Source organism: Bactrocera oleae, chromosome 5 (assembly GCF_042242935.1).
Source record: "Bactrocera oleae isolate idBacOlea1 chromosome 5, idBacOlea1, whole genome shotgun sequence".
Taxonomy (NCBI): domain Eukaryota; kingdom Metazoa; phylum Arthropoda; class Insecta; order Diptera; family Tephritidae; genus Bactrocera; species Bactrocera oleae.
In genome coordinates, this window is record NC_091539.1 from 30,742,698 (window position 1) to 30,760,183 (window position 17,486).

The 17,486-nt window shown below is 32.7% G+C and overlaps 1 long non-coding RNA gene across 1 annotated transcript; it reads left to right on the top strand.

Moving 5' to 3' along the window:
- Positions 1–912: 912 nt before the first annotated feature.
- Positions 913–2,139, top strand: LOC118682629 (uncharacterized). The gene is made up of 2 exons (XR_011396671.1): positions 913–1,485; positions 1,765–2,139. It is a non-coding gene; the product is annotated as an uncharacterized lncRNA (long non-coding RNA).
- The last annotated feature ends 15,347 nt before the right edge of the window (positions 2,140–17,486 follow it).

Below are 17,486 nucleotides of genomic sequence, written 5' to 3' on the forward strand. Positions count from 1 at the left end.
ACACTATTGTCAGAATGAAAACAGAGTTGTGTTCCGAAAGGCAAAAATATTACTATGTGAAATTATTAAAATACTGTATTTAGAATGTAAATCATAGTATAGCTGAGTTGATTTAAGTAATATTAATGAGATTTTAATTTATATTTTTCATACATAATAAAATTATTGATTAATTGTTTTTTTTAACACCCGGTTGTTGACACCCGGTGATGTTGTCTTCTTCAGCAGCTACTAACAGGGCGTTTTCACCTATTATTCTTTTAATCAACTTCATTCATGAATTTATCAGGAATATCAAGAGCAAGTAACTCTACAAAGAACGAAAAAACTCAGAAGGAAATAAATAAACGTAAATTGGCATAACTTAGCAAGAAATATATAAAATGTTGTTTTTAATAATCAATCAAATATCAATACTTGAAAATCAATCAATAGACCTTTTGTTTTCAGAATTCAAAACTATTTAAATAAACAAAATCAGAATATTTCATTGTGCTCTGACTTGCCAATCAATAATGACTTACACTACTATTGCGGAAAGTTACTGGATTATAATTGTCGTTATGCTAATTTTTCATCGATCTTCAGCAGACCCATAGCTAACGTGGTGAAGCAGACCCAAATCATATGTCACGAGCCACCGACCGTGTACTGTGAATGTTTTTTATGGAATATTTCGGATTTAATAAGAATCTGGTGGTTAAAAAATATGGTGGCTTAAAAAATCGTTTGTATTTGATTTCGAAAAAGGTCGGTAAAACTACTAAAATACATTTTTCCAAGCATATTAATTTAAATTTCGACTAGTTTTCCACTGTCGTAAGCCATTCATTTGAGTAGCTTCATCGGTCCCCGATGAAAACTTTGGAGAAAGATAAGGACGCACATTTTTTATGAGACCGCAAACCAATCATATAATATGTACCTATGTTTGAAAAAATAAAAACATTAAATATTGAATCGTAAAAATTCAAAAATTAATATATATGTAAAATATAACTGCGAAGATAGGAATTCGATTAATACTTTCAATAATTTCATGTGTATGTACTATACTTCGTTTGTATATGCATATACATACATATATATGTATGAATTTTTATCAAAATTTTTTAGTTCTCCGAATTTAAATATCGATGAGATCATATTTCCTGCTCTCCGCTTACCACTATCGCTAATTTAATGGAATAATTTTGATAGTGAGGGATTTGCCACGTGGTGATTGCGCCAAAAAACAGCAAACAGTTAAAGTGAATCATGGTCCACAAAAAAAACGGCTGATTGTTTCACCAATGCACACACATTTGTTAGTTCACTGGTGATTGTTAAAAACGATTTATAATACCATATATAGTGTATGTAAGAAAGAAATGGCTGAATTCTTTAGTACTCTCATCACTGGTGGTCAAATGAACAATAAAATGATTGTCAATGTTTATGGATGTAAAAAAGAAATATAGTCAAACCTGAGTAAGAGAGAACTGGGTAAGCGAGAAAACTCTATAAGTGAGAATAATTCTCGGGTCCTGAAGTTTGACCTCACAAAAACGTCTATGAGGGAGAAAAAAACCTCCATAGTGACAGTCGTTTTTCCCAATCTGACCTCTATAACTGAGAGCCTCTTTTGTATTTACCTCTATAAGCGACAATTTGTTTATGTATGACTCATTCTTTTTTTTTTAGGAATCAGAAACTATGTTGTTTTCATGTATTCAAGATAATAATATAATAACTGTATTAACTTATTTGTCACTCTCACTGCAGTTCATAACTATCATTTGCAACGCAAAGAAAGTAAATGAAGACTGACTACAGAAATGATCCTGTGAAGTATATATAGCAACGAACAGTACAGCTCTGACAACAACTTATAATGTGTAGAGAATTCACCGAAGATGAAATCATTCAAAATTGCGTAGCTTACGTGAATGAAAGGGACGATGATGCTGATCAGTCACCGAGTTCGGATAGAGAAATTGAAAATAAGCCATAAAAGCAAGAAGCTTTAAAGATTTTGGAGACGCTCCACAAATTTTTTGAATACTCGGCGGTTGACATACACATAGTATAAAATTAGAGACACAAAAAACGTTGATTGATTTTTTAAAATAAAATTTACCTGTTACTTGCTACTTTGTATTTACGCATTTTAATAATCACTTTGTAATCACTCTAATAAATTATTCTTTATCAAGTTTACAACTAAATATTTTGAATGTCATTGATAAACCTCTGTAAGTGAGACAAACCTCTTCTGTACCTCTATAAGCTAGAGAGCTAGCTATAGAGAGTTTTAGTGAGAGCATTAGTAAGTAACCTCTATAAGCGAGAAAAAAATCACGGTCCCTTGAATTCTCTCTTAACCAGATTTAACTGTACTTAGTATTTTTTCCAATCATTATTTCATTATATGGTCCAGGGGTAAAAAGGTGGGCCCCCTATCTACAGAAACGTTTCTAATATTTTTTAAATTTTATTAACTATCTTCCCACTTACTACTTGAATTATTGAAGAATAAGTCAAATACGACGTAGTGTTTTAATCTTGGTTGGCAACTAAGTAATTGCGGATTTCACTCCTAGATGGCTTCAGTTGAATTTTTAGGTTTGCCGGCGTAGTCCAAATGTAAAACACATTTTGTTATTTGATAGCTGGCAATTCAGCTGTCAATCAGTAAAAAAAAAAGTTTTTGATCGGTTGCGTAGTTTTCGTTTGGCGTTCGTTGAAAAATGGAAGATCGAAAGGAACATTTTCGTCATATTTTTCTTTTTTATTTTCGCAAAGGGAAAAACGCAACGCAAGCTCACAAAAAGTTATGTGCTGTTTATGGCGACGAAGCCATAAAAGAACGGCAGTGTAAAATTGGTTTGCCAAATTTCGTTCTGGTGATTTTTCACTCAAAGATGAAAAACGCTCTGGTCGTCCAGTTGAAGTTTATGACGACCTAATCAAAGCAATAATCGATTCGGATCGTCACAGTACAACACGTGAGATTGCAGAGAAGCTTCAGGTATCACATACATGCATTGAAAATCACTTAAAACAACTTGGCTATGTTCAAAAACTCGATACATGGGTTCCTCACGAACTAAGAGAAACGCATTAACAGCTGTGATTTGCTAAAGAAACGTAATGAAAATTATCTATTTTTGAAACGAATGATAACTGGTGATCAAAAATGGGTTGTTTAAAACAATATCGAGCTGAAAAGATCGTGGAGCAAGCCAGGTGAACCAGCTCAAACAACATCAAAGGCAGGTATTCATCAAAAGAAGGGGTTGTTATCAGCTTGGTGGGATTATCAAGGAATTGTCTACTTTGAACTCTTACCACCCAACCGAATGATCAATTCTGTTGTCTACATTGAACGGCTAACGAAATTAAACAATGCAGTTGAAGAAAAGCGGCCCGAATTGATAAATCGAAAAGGTGTTGTATTCCATCATGACAATGCAAGGCCACACACATCTTTGGTCACTCGGCAAAAATTATTGGAGCTTGGTTTCGATCTTTACAAAACTCCTTGAATGGTAAAAATTTCAATAATGATGATGATGTCAAATCGTAGCTGATTCAGTTTTTTGCTAATAAAAACCAGAAGTTTTATGAACGTGGGATTATGATGCTGCCTGAAAAGATGGCAAGAGGTTATTGATCAAAATGGGCAATACATTACAGAATAAAGTTATTTAGTTCCATGAAAAAATTGTCTTTGATTTAAAAAAAAAAAAACTTCGCAGTTACTAAGTTGCTAACCCAATAAATTTGCTTTCTTGTTTATTTTGGGTGGTACGCTTTTGAAAATAAATAATGAATGAATTGGCTCATACGAGTAGATAGATAAATCCTTCAATCTTAAATTTTTTGGAACTTATTGTGCCTCAAGGCACAGTGTAGCTAGTCCGGAAATCCTGCCCTTGAAAGTGGTTGGTCCTTGCTAAAGCACTAAACGAACGTTCACGTATTTATGTATGGAGTAAGACGGGTTTGAAAATTGGCATCGTGCAAACGTGTCTGAAGTGAATAGTTTCGTTGGACAACTTTTCAGATACATCAACGGAATCCTTTTTTGGATTTTAATCATGAACTGCCATAGAAATGAGAACGATTTCTTTTGAATTTACTTTCTTCTCTATTGCAATTGAATAGTAGTTTGTGCCAGTACTCTAAATATTTTTTAATTGTACTTTTCGTACTATGTTTATAAATAAAAAGAATTATGATCACACAGACATTATACATTTTATTACATAAAACTGGCAGTCTATATTTCTAACTTCAGCGTCGATGAGGGAATTGATCTCTTGTAAAACCAAGTTTCTTTCATTGATTCACTAAAGGATTTAAAACCATATGGAGGAATCAAAACGCATTCAATTTTGTTCATATATTTCAAAATTCTTTTAACGTCCCGACGAGTTTCTGCGGTAAGATTGAGTTTTTTAACTTGTCTCAAAGTGTTTATCAATCCGGGAAAATTTTTTGCCAAATGGCATGACGGATTTCAGAATTTCCTAACGTTGTGAGCGTGTGGGTGTGATTTTGCGCTCCTTCATATTTACGGTTATATTACTACCATTATCGTCGAAATCTTCTAAAGAAATGTTTTAATTTTCCATCGCTTTGCAAATTAAAGCGACAACAGCTTTGCCGGCCTTTTCGTGATAATCTACAAAAGCAAAAAAACTTTCTTTTATCGGTAGTCACGTTTAACGTAATAAATAAATGTTCGAATTAATCACTTATCAAAAGTATTATAATTTTTAATTATTTACTTAATGTTTTGGAGAATTCCGGGCCCAGGTTTTTATGTTACAACAGAGAACAAGCGATAACTTGAGTAAAAATCAAGATATCTTAATGAAACTTGGTGAATCTGTTGCTTGGTACCCAAGGGGGGTCAGTATTGCAAATCGGTAATTTTTCAAAAATAATTTTTCATATAAAGTGCCATAACTAAGCTTTGAATTAAGATACACTGTAATTTGGTACAAGCGATCACAGTAGCGTGGGACACCTGTGAACTAAAAAGTAAGCGCGGCCACACCCTCTAAATGGTTTACTGAACATACCCTAGAGAAATAGCTAACTATATGTTCAATGCGTTTTTTGCCCCATAGATCCTCTATTAGATTACGATCTGGATTAAGGGCAGGCCACTCCAGAAGGGTATGTTATGTGTTTCGATAAAAGCCTTTGTGTACTTTGTTACATGTATTGGTTGTCCTGTTGAAATATCCAGTTTTCGCCATAGAGTCCTTCGCCGAACGGGATAAGCTCACTTTCCAAAAGCTCTACATACTTTTCCGCTTTCATACGAGTAAAAAGCATATATCGGACTTTCCTTTATTCGCGCCCACTCTTCATATAACTTATGTTGAAAACTACTAAAGTTCGATAAATCGCTGAATAAATACGTCACAAGCTTTAAATTTCACAACCAAGGTAGTATAAAATACCTTCAGCAGTAGGAAGCATCTCTTCATACTCTGCGAAACTAGAGATAATAACCGCGCCCACTTTTCATAAAACTTATGTTGAAAACTACTAAAAATTCGATAACTCACTGAATAAATACGTCACAAGCTTTAAATTTTACAACCAAGGTGGTATAAAATAACTTCAGGAGTAGGAATAAAAAATGGAAGATGGGCGTGGCATCGCCCACCTTTAGGTGAAATCACATATCTCAGCAACCACTTGACCGATTTCAACCAAATTTGGTGCGTGAGATTACCCAAATATTCCTATAATACACTATAAAAACCCGGAAATCCGATGACAACCACGCCTACTTTACATTTAACAAATCTTTAAATTCCGTCAGATTTTTTCATTTTACAACATACAAATCAAACACCAATTAAGTTATCAGAATAAAACTTTGCCCATCATTGCATCTAACGCCTCATTTGGTCGAGATCGGACCATAACTTTTCAAAGACCTACACATTAAACCTGTGCGCTGGGCATGTGTTGATTTTCTGCCGAACATATTGGTCAAACTGTTAAATATAGTTTTGAAATTTGGAGACAATAATTTTGAGATGACAGCGTGCTCTTGTGCTCTAAAACTAGTTAAAATATTTTCGAACTTCCGGTTGATTTTTACCGGAACGTATAAATTAATTCAATTCTACTAAACACGAAATATTTTAAATAATAATGATCGTGAATGTTTTATATTGTATAATGCGAATACGGTGGATACGAAGGCAATTCGGAGCAGTTTAGACTTTGCTATCATTGATTTCAGATAGATGTGCATTCTCTCGATTGTGAGCTCGCATCTCTTTTACATATGTACGTCTACCGCATACACAGATACAGATATTGGAAAACGATCAGTCCAATAATATTCATTAATATTTTTAGATTGTCAGAGTTTTTTCGGTCATTCAAATTAATCTTTTGAAAATCCACTGCGTTCATCATCTTCGGTTTTCATATTGCTTGCGGACACAGCTCTTACAAAATGTTGCTTCGTAATTGCCATATGGCGAATTACATCGATACAGGTATTTTTAAAAATTGGTAGAGGGTTTTTCATCGAAAATAGTGTTTTATTTACACACGAAAGTTTTTTTAATCAAAATACTAACGCCTGCGTATTGCAATATATCATAATCGAATTGTCCTACAAATCAAATTTATACTTGTGTCTTTTAAAGGTTGGTGCTAACTAAAAGGCAACTACTAAAGTCTGATATATCGATTTAAGAAAATGAGTGTTTCACGAAAACACACACAAGTTCAACTTAAAAGTGTGTGCTACAGCTGTTACCAGTGGTGGATCCAAAAATCCAATATCGGAGAAGGATAGTTTGCTCAATAATGTATATACTTGTAGTTAATAGATCGATTCAAAGAGTCCGCTGCTATCATAAGATCAGAGCGCGGAAAAAAATTTTAAACTAAATTCAGAAAAAATTTACGAAATAACATCATTATTAAAAATAGTTTGGAGGGAAACCCCCTTTAGAAAGAAATTTTGAATCCGCTACTGGTTGTTACAAAGTTACTTTCGATTAAGAAATATCAAGCTAACATCGAAACCGATTCCACAAGTACATACTCGTATGCATAAAACACGATAGAAGTGCCATTCTCTGGTTAGCGTCAAAAGTACAAACGCTAAAATTAAATAAGATATTTTTTCCAACTGTTACAAAATGGACTTATACTAAAATCCTGGTATATAATTTTGTACGGAAAAAAGATGCCTTTAAAAGACATTTGAATTAACAATATTTTTTCTTTTAATTTAATTCCTTATTAAAAATGTAATATAATAATTTCTAATTTCAAATACCGGATTGACAAATTAAGAATAAAATCCCACAAATCGAATTAAAAATTAAAAGTAAAACAAAAAAACTTCAATCCGAATATTATAATTAAATATGAAAAATATTGTGTAAAAGAAAAGTTTATTTTTAATAAAATTCCAACACAGCTTAGCACTCTTTGAGTTATTTACATTTAATTAATTTTAATTATAGTATTTCAATTAGAAATTTGTAAATAATCTTTCCTTCTTACCCAAATGAATTAGCAATTATCATACAAATTCAAAGATCGATAGCTGGAAGTACCTTTTTAAGGTTTTACTGCTGGAGTTATTTGAACTATCTACTAAAAAAATCAATTATTACACATATATTCGCATTCTTTTTGGACGAACACCAGTAAAAAGGAGATACCATATTGTTATTTTACTATTTGAATTCTAACTGGAACTTTAATCTAAAACGTTGAAATCACTGTCCTCCACATTAGATCCTTTCCAACTTTCTTTCTTCCCTACGTCGGAGACTCTATAAAATATATACAATATATACATGATGATATCATACAAACTGAACGACCAAAAACAAGTTCTTGTATCGAAATCGTACTCTCTATAGCATATACTTAGCTGCTATACAAACTATCCGATCAAAATAAAGCTTTTGTATTAAACCTTCTTTATTTGTGAAGGGTGTTCTAGTTTCGGTGCAACCAGTTAACTTTTTTTCGTGTTTCATTTTATTTCTGTCTTCCGATCTTCCTTTATTTTTCTCTTCAGTTTTCACTTTCTTTATTTCTTCCTCAAAGTGAAAAGATCAAAAAACAAGCTTGTGTAAAAGGGTTTCCCAATGAGGTCATGTGATCCTTGACAGTTTTTTTACGTTAAATAGTACTATAACAGTACTTTGTAGTTTGTAATTTCTCTGATACTTTTATAACGTGATTCTTAAAATATTCCTAAATTATTTATAGTGAATATTGTATTACACACACAATTATTCCCACCAATTAGACCACATATTTCATCAGGATAATATCGGTGTAGAAAATATAATTACCTTCATTCCATAATTGATAATTATAACCAATAATATTATTGTTAAGCGTTTTTATTGTTGATAAAAAAAATATTAATAACAATTCAATTAAAAATTACAGAAAATGTTTCACTTTGCTCCTTCAATTCGCCAACACTTTCTCAGTATTTAATATTATTCTCATTGGAATTTGCGATATTACTGCACTTTTTTATAAAATATTATTAAAGAATTTATATATTTCCAGTTGTATTTCAACCACAAGGAAGCCCTTCACAAGGCAGCTAACAAGCGAACTCAGTTAGATTGCCATATGACGGACCGGCTTGTAATTTACTTACAGCTTTTTAGGAATCACTTCTTCACACTTCCTTTCAACTCCGACTTAAAAACACGAATGAATATAAGCTGGTTCGTATCCGCTGAGTTTTATACGAATTAATCCATCAATGTGACTGTTAAGCTTAGATTAAAAAATCTTTACAGTGTTTTTAGTTCAAAACGTCTATGTACAGAGTAGGCGGCTATTTATCAGCAAAACCACGCCTGCGCACTTTGCCGAAGACTGGCTGTGTGTGCATTGGCTTATCGGCTAAGTGCTAACTACAGGCGCAGAAGTTACGAATTCCCTCAGCGAATGCACACGCACATGCATATGTATGCGTGAGTATAACTGTACATACCAAGAAGCACGGATAGAAAATCGAGCTAAATTCTTTAAAACAAAACCTATAGAAATTATTCCAAATACTTGTATTCGTACATAATACGACCTGTTCATGTATATACATTTATGTATGTATGTAATTACAAAAACAATAAAAAATCTTTACTGATATCTCATGACACATACATTCACATTCCGCACATGCATCGGGAACTTATCGAGTACCTAACACAGAAGAATAAATTTATACTTAAACTTACACGCTCGTACAAGTATATACACATACATGTATGTTTAAGTAGTACATCATAATAGTAGGAATGCGGACGTTTTTTTGGATGATCTTTCATTTAAGATTGGTAATTATAATATACAATTCAAGTCCAAAAATATTTCGTTTCATCGGTTTTATAGGAAATTGAATGCAGCACAAAACGGTCATTTACGATTTTTTCGTAAAGCTCACCGTCTAAAAGATTTTTACGGTTGAAGTTTGTATATTTTAAGGCAAATTTGTTGTTTTCTTTTGATTTTTATAACTCAATGATAAAAACCATTATAAACCGGAAAGTTCATAGTTTTGTAGGAAATTTACTGCTAAACAAAATGGTCTTGTACAATTTATTTACGATTAATTTAACCATTTACGAGATATTGATGATCAAACATCAGTGCATCTCAATAGAAAAAAAAAGAGACCAGTTTTGGTAGATCAGTAAATTTCCTACAAAATTATGAGTTTTGCAACTTAAAATCATTTTTTTCATTGAATTATAGAATTTATAAAAAAATGCCTTAAGATAACCAAATAAATCGCCAATAAAATCGTAAGACACCGTTTTGTAGAACATTCAATTCCCTTAAAGGCCTATGAAACGAAATATCAAGCAGTTGGAAGCGATAATTGAATTTTTCTATCTGATAATAAGAAAAAATAAAAAACTGTGAAGCGGAAGACCTTTCCGTAACAAATTATGAGAGCCTTTCTTAGATGTGTCTAATGTATATCTCTATCGCCGTTCTCTAATGAGAATCATTATAATTTTTTTTTGTTTTGGAAGAACTGATTTATAATTTTGTTTCGAGAAAATACTTTATTAATCACCCAAAACAGTGGCCATCACATTTCTGACCGACAGGATAGTCTTCGCCTTCGTCAAAGGTTCACCAGCTGAAGTCCATTATTTCGACTGTTCCTGTGTATCAGTAGATCCATACTTCGTTGATGGTCACGTCAAATTCGACGTGCGATTATTTTGAAAATTTTTGAAATTGCCATCGAAAATCTCCCATCAGAGATGTATAAGGGGATTTTCTACAATACGTTGTCAATATTTTTTCTGCATGTCTACTGGGATCGTTAGGCGCGATCAAAAGGACGAAATTTATTGCAGGCGGCTAAGGAAACAGAATGTGAAGTCGTATCAACAAGAACCACAACTTACTGGCCAAAGGATACCAACAAAATACCCGATGTAATAGACTTCTTTATTACTAGGAAAGTATCCCGAAATTTCAACACTTCAATAGAAGGGGGGCTAGATTTGAGCTCTGATCATTCCCCAATATACTTAACACTAAGTGAAGCAGTCATTAAAAAAGAATTGAATTTTAAACTATACACAATAAAACAAAAATACAGATTGGACTTCGTTCAAACAAGTACTTCAGGGTACAATAAACTGTTCACAAATCACAACAATCGCACAACTAGATCTAGAAATTAACAGGTTTACAAAATAAATTCAACAAGCTGCTTGGGATAATACTCCGGAGATGAAGCGAAAAATTATAGATTCAAATTACCCTAAAGAAATAAAAATTCTCCTAACCAGGAAAAGACAGTTACGACGAAATTGGCAACAAACACGCTCACCATTTGACAAAACCAACCTTAATAGAGCAACAGCTGAATGATCGAGAAATTACTTATATTAAGAATCAACTATCGACTGACCAAAAAGATCATTACTCGCTCTGGAAAAGTACCAAATATCTTAAACGGCCAAAATGCCATGTTGCGCCATTTAAAATGGATTCCATTGTTGCGCCATTCGGAACACATCTAGCTGAAACTTTTCATCCAAACGAGAGTAGTGAAAATACGTTCTTCAGTAATGTTCAACCAGATCATGCAACAAACCCAGTAATCTCCATTTGTGAGCTCAAAAATTAAATTAAAATGCTTAAAGTTATTAAAGGAGTTACCACACAATAGTTTATTAAAGCTCATCTATCTTTTCAATTTATCAATTCATCTGTCGCATTTTCTAAGCCTTTGGAAAGTTGCACAAGTTGTCATGGTTCCTAAACCCAGAAGGAATCCTCACATAGTCTCGTCATATAGATCAATTTCCCTACTTCCACAAATCTCAAAACTTTTTGAAAAATTAATTCTCCAAAGATTAAAATCTATCATCGCTGAAAAGCAGTTAATCTCATCGAGTCAGCTTACCTCAGAAACAAGCATTCTACAAGAGAACAATAGAACAAATTCATGGAATAAAATCCGAAATGAAAAAACCCTGAAAGTGGAAAAAGTGTGCTCAGCGGTATTGCTAGACATTGCGCAGGCGTTCGATATTGTGTGGCACTAAGGCCTTATGAATAAATTAAAAATATGTTTTCCGGTTGAGTATTTTGCTCTTCTAGGGAAAGTATTTTAGGACCACTTATGTATATTATGCATACTAGAGATTTACCGTCAGCATCAAACGGTATGACTGCAACTTTTGCTGATGATACAGTAGAAAAGGCTGCGATACTTCTGCAACATGCGATCAATGCCGTAATCAAATGGACCAAGGAATGGAGAATAAAACTAAACGGTGACAAGTCGGTTCATGCAAATTTCACGAACAAAAGAAATACTTATCACCGTATAAGGCTTTTTGATGTCTGCATAACATATGCCAATACAGCCAAATGTGGAACGTTGGAAAGAGCACATTAAAATGAAAAGGATTGAACTAAACCCGAAATTGTCAAAAATAGAAGGTCAACCTTGTTCATACATGAAAAATTACTTTTATACAAACAAATTATTAAGCCGGTATGGTCATATAGTGCGCAACTGTGGGACTGCGTCAATGATAGAACCATAACTATTATTCATCGTATCCAAAATAAGGTGCTAAGGAGTATGTAAGGCTCCCTAGTACAATAGAAATGCTGATATTGATCGCGACTTAAATGTAAATACAGTCGCCGCAGAAATAAGATTTCAGGCAGAGGCCCACTACAAAAGTTGTGAATGAACATGTAAATGAGGAAGCGAGAAATCTCCTCTTAGGCAGATGTCTCTCTAGGCTTATGTAGAAAAAACCCAAATAATTTAGTTGGTAGTTAAAATACCAAGAAATTCAAGTAATTACGAATTTCTTTGTTATCTTAGTAAGATGATTAAAATAAATCTCGTTGTTTATTAAACTAGTTGTAGAACTATCAAACATTGTTATCGTTTTTTCCGTTCTCCTGTGTGTCACTTATTCTTTTTCGTCCATATTTTCTAAAGTTTTGGAAAACCAAAACCCTTTCTACAACGTAAAAAAATTAACAGAAACAAGGAAGGGCTAAGATCAAGTGTAACCGAACATTTCATACTCTTGCAACTTGCAAGGATCAAATCCCAGGAAATACCTTCAGGTGTTGGCAAGATTTTATTTCAATAAATGTTGCGAAAGAATTCACCGTTCATTATTCAACGAAACTGAATGGTTTACAATCAAATTTGTAATTTATTAACTAATGGTATATTATTGATCATAGATCAATTATTTTGTGACTATATTTTAATTCACGTCAGCGAAAATTATATAAATAAATTTAATATATTGAGTTGATGTGCAAAACATCAACCAGAGAATTGGACTTTACTATATTAAGTTATAATATAAGGTTTCGACCAAGGTCTAAACTAATTCAATTCATATTCAGCGCTAAACCACTTAATTTTTAAGACAGCTTGTCCACTTAAATTTATTAAAATATCGCACATTTTGACCAAACTAAACGGTTTAAAGACAGGTGGGAAGTCGGAAATTATTATATAAGGTTTATTGGGAGCATTAAAGATCTGGGCTGATTTCACTAACTTTTAACATTACTCACGTATATTCAAGAACATATTTTCAAACAATTTTATAAATATTTAACTCAAACACTGACCGACATATTCAGCATAGAGTTTGTGAGAATAACGAAAATCATGATATGTAATATATGGGGGTTTGGTTAATTCGTAGTCCAATATCAAATATTTTCGGTATTAAACTATAGTATGTCCAACATTATACATTCAGTTAATTTTGTTAAGATATCTTACATATTTACCGATATATACGGTATAAAGCTAATCGGAAGTTTGAAAAACTTATATTAGGTATATGAGAAATAGAGGTAGTATTGAACCGCTTTTATCTACTTTAGCCATTACCACTTATTATTAACATTTCTGATGATCTCTGAGTTTCATAAAGGTACCTCACATACCATCACCAATATTTGCGAAATAATGTCAACCGGTCAAGTTTTCATCCGATTTTAATTAATATGATTTAGTTTGAAAATGTTTCTATTAGGTATATGGGGACTAAGGGAATTATTCTTCCGATTAAACCAATCATTATCAGATAAGGGTTTTCTCTGAATTTCTATAATATATCCCACAGATTGACTGATACTTTCGATAAAAAGTTGGCAATAGGATTGGCGTCCACATATTCGGTACCTGGGGGGTTGAACAGTTTTGTCCCGATTTGGATATTCGTGCAAAGTTTTATCCCGATACATTCATTGGTGATTAATTTATATACTGGAAAGTGAAAGAATCAGATGTAATTTAAAATTTTGTTATATGAGCACTATCGCACTGCAACATAGGAATGTCAGAGTAATGCTACTTACCGAATTTGGTTAAAAATCAGTTGAGCTGGTCGTCAAATTTTGACAGTGGCTTCTATAAAGCTTTCTCTTATGATATCAGGTGTAAAATTTTATGTTTTGGACCATTTATTTATTAATTTATCGCGCTTTTAATAGTTTTTAGCCGAACCGATATATAGGGAGTGGGCGGACTTATCATCCGATTTCCTCAATTTTTACACCGTCAACAGCGGTGGATTTGTCCTGAGCGAATTTGGTTGTAATAGTTTGATCAGAATAGGAGATATGAAGATTAAACCTCTTAGAAGGCGGGGCCACGCCTATTTTAAAAATTCATTTTCATCATTTATATATACATACATATATAACCCTATATCTATCTCGATTAGTTTTAGGTAATGTAAAATTATTATACAACATGTTGCAAGAGTATAAAAAAGTGCAACAAGAGTAAGAGTTTTCAGACAAGCTGATGTTAAATTACCAAGGTACCTAGGGATTAAAGATTAGATCTTCAAAAAGAATGTTATGCTATACTGGCCGTGTATTGTATAGTGTAATAATAAATATGTTAGATAGATAGATAGACTAATTTTGAGGTATGCACCGCGACCTATGGTCTATTGTGCCCTTCCCTAAGTCATATCGAATCATCTAGGCCCAGCATGTTGATAAATTCCGAAATTCTGCTGGGTGCTAGTGAAGCGATGTGTTCCCTGTTTGGAAACATGGATCCAAAGGCCTGCGTCTACAGACTGCTTTGAGTCCACTAGCAGGTGTTCTGGGGTTTTCGGCTCCATGTCACAGAAACGGCAGTTTGCAGGAAAGGCTAAGCCCATGTTGAATAGATGCTTCTTGAGCTTGCAATGGACGGTGTAGAACGCGAAAAATAGCTCGTCAGCCAGTTCATTCCCGGCTATACCCCCGTGACCAGGCATCCAAATAAGGTGCACTTGGTTGTGGTTTGATAGGCTATTCTGCCGTTCTATGCACTCCTCATAACCAGGGAGAAAAGGACGTGTGCAAAATTTCAGGTGGATATCTCAAAAACTGAGGGACTAGTTCACATATATACAGATAGACTTAGCTGAGCATTCGTTCCGGTTTGGCCGGAATTAAAAAAAAGAATGAATTGAATAAAATTGGGTTGCTCTCTGACCTATGTCGCGATTTTCAGTGAATGGAAAAAACCGTCCCATATTTTGCCGGAACAAATGACCTAAAGATAGACAGACGGACATGGCTAAATGGATTCAGCTCGTCATGCTGATCATTTATATATACATATATTCTATAGGGGATGCAAATTTCGTAGGAAACTTAATATACCCTGTTTAGAATAAAAATATGTAACATATACGCTCAAATTGCAGGGTAGTGGGTATTTACTCATTTCAAATTGGTATAGTGCCATTATTTAGTTTTTATTTGAAACTTTGGATCCTATTGATATGGATATGTACATGAAATACTATGTATACATATGGTACATACATATATTAATTATCGGTGAAAAGATCGGTTAATATATAATATACTAAAATTACCAGAAAGCACTATCAGAAATTTCTGTTTCTTTGGGCTGTTAACAAAACCACGCAAAACTCTTTGTGCGACTTGCTTGGAAGCTGGCCAAAATTATTTTAAATTGATAATTATATATTTCATTTTTAAAATATAAAAGCTCTAACGTTATACATTTTGGTTCAATTAAGGTATGCAATACCGAGATGGCAAAAATTATATCCCGAAAATTGTATTAAAAAAATCTACATTCCTTATTCAAATACAAGCTAATTTTGGCAAAATCCGAAATGTAATCATAAAAGTTGTGTGTCGTTAACCGCATTAAATATTAATTTCTTTTTTGCGTTTTATCAAGCATAATATGCTTTCTTACAGATAAACAGATAAAAGAAAACATACATACAGTATTGACCAAAACTAAAGCACTTCAACAAACGCGTTTCTGTACACATTAAATCTTATTATATACAAAAATGAAACGCTATTTCGTTATGTACTCGCAGAACGTCCGAACCACAGCAGGGAAAGATGTGAAAATTTGCACAGCTTTTCGTTTATTCTTGCAAAAGGTCCTAACGGAGGCCTTTTTCCCAAAATCACCATCGATGGACATGCGACGCGCCCTCTTCTGCTCTCCTCCTGCACAGCTATACACTATAACTACTATGTACAGTCGGTAAATTAGGGGTAAGGCAGGGTGCTGATTTACAATACGTCTCACATATCTCATTACAATTCTTTTTTGATCGTATTTTGATCGTAATCATTGAAGTTTGTGATTGTTTACTTGGAAACTTGTATTTATTCGTCGTAATGAATAATATAATATAGTTTAATTACATCTTAGCCACAGCAAGGCGTGGGCGGTGTTTTCTAGTTTTAAATAAATTATTGCTAAGAAAAAATGTTAACTTCCACTGCACTGAAGCTACGATACCCTTGCAGGTGAATTTTTAATGGCAATTATTTGTATAACTAGCTCTGAAAACGGAACAACCATTTGCATTGAACGGTAATCTTTGCTAGTTCTTTCTGCCAAAGTTGTTTGATATAAAAAATTATTAAATTCAAATTAAGGTTATATAATAAGGAAAATAGATCAAACTTAATATACATTCAGGGTATAATAATATTTTGCCATTTGTCTACAATGCTTCTTTCACATCTTCATTGTAATTTTACAGTTTTTTTTAATAACTTTCTTACGAACGTAAATATATTTAATTGATATTCATTTAAAGATCGATTTATTTTATTAATAAATTTAAACTAGTTTAGGTATAACTTTTCAAATAAGAAGAAATAATAACTAGTATATTGTTTTATTATAAGTGAATATGTGGTATGTATAACCTAATAATATGTAAATGCAAAAAGTGCTTATTTTCGTTTTCCTGGTTTTGAGAAATATAGCAATTGGGGTTCTTCTGTTTTGACCAAAACTATACGTATGGGGCACACAAGAAGGGTGTACAATCAGCTGGGTGTACAATCAAGTTACTATATATCCATATACATATATTTATACGTATGTATGTATATATAGATTAATTTTGAGGTATGCACCGCGACCTATGGTCTATTGTGTATATATAAGTGTGTATATATTTATATAATACATATGTATATATTAGATTATTTTAATTGATTTGTTTGTAAATTACTTAAAACCTTGCATAGTTGTATCCAATAATTGCTTATATAATCATTTGATGAATTTACATAAACAAAAATATTTTAGGTCACGTGCAAGTTTTATATACCAAAGCATAACCATATACATACTTATAATATGTACATACATCCATAAATATATGTGTTTATATACCAAAATATACATACATTTGTATATATCAATATTATATATAAATACATATACACATACATACATATGTAGTATCAATGTCCTCATATACATATGTATATAACAACAACGCATGCTCCCTAATATACTTGAATATACATATGATACATATTTATATTTATATACTATATATTATCTGTATTTCAACCTTGCACAACGTACATACATATAGATATATGTATTATATAGCACAACCGTTTTACGCTATCTACTATAT